Below are 794 nucleotides of genomic sequence, written 5' to 3' on the forward strand. Positions count from 1 at the left end.
ATCAAGACTCAAAAGAAAATTAAGTTTCATCAAGTAACTGCTGTACCAATAATTTCCTTTTCCAATCAAGACCAAACTTGGAAAGCAGCTAACGGTGCTTAACGACAATTAAACGACAATTAAACTGAGGACTCTGGCCTTCGTGGTGCACTGATGCTCTTCCGCTGGCGTTGTCTTCCTCTTTGAAGGGTTTCAAAAGGTGATTGGCAAAAAAGGCAATACAAAGCACTGCTTTCGACTATCATAAATTATACACATGAATGCCGAAAAACAACTAGCCTATGCCCTTACGTCCTGCTCATCAATATGTCTTTTAATGCATTAAAGAAAATAATATGTATAGAGAGAAACCCAAAAAAAAAAGCCACTGGATAGTATAGTAAAGCCACGGGCTTCGTGAGGAGTGTGCCAAATAAAATTAGTGAGAGGTAAGCTTGGTAAATAATATAAGAGACAGGCCAAGTCAGTGATAAAAGAGAAAGGTCGACTGATTATTTTGTGACAAAAGCTTAGTCAAAGGTGTCAGATGAACCCTCGCCAGACACGTGAGATATCGACGCGAGATAGGCCTGTCAGCGTGGGGTTGAGGAGGTGCCACATGAAGTGCAGTTTTTACGGTGGTCAGGATCGACCTTCTCCTGTTAAAGCCAATGCATCTTTTACTGCTGTCCAGAAACATGATGGTGACCACTCAGAATGACCTCTTATAATTACAAACCAAAATCAGAACAAGGAGAAGTACGAGGTCGGAAAAGAATTATCAATGGAAAAATAATCAGTCCTTAACCTCCACC

General features: G+C 40.7%; 1 protein-coding gene across 1 annotated transcript in view; it reads right to left on the reverse strand.

Annotated features, from left to right (window-relative positions):
* The window catches only part of LOC119588603 (proton channel OtopLc-like), a gene marked incomplete at its 5' end in the record, with an annotated part of 21,868 nt that overhangs the window by 13,496 nt on the left and 7,578 nt on the right, over positions 1 to 794 (reverse strand).

The sequence above is a fragment of the Penaeus monodon genome, chromosome 24 (genome assembly GCF_015228065.2).
Source record: "Penaeus monodon isolate SGIC_2016 chromosome 24, NSTDA_Pmon_1, whole genome shotgun sequence".
NCBI lineage: Eukaryota > Metazoa > Arthropoda > Malacostraca > Decapoda > Penaeidae > Penaeus > Penaeus monodon.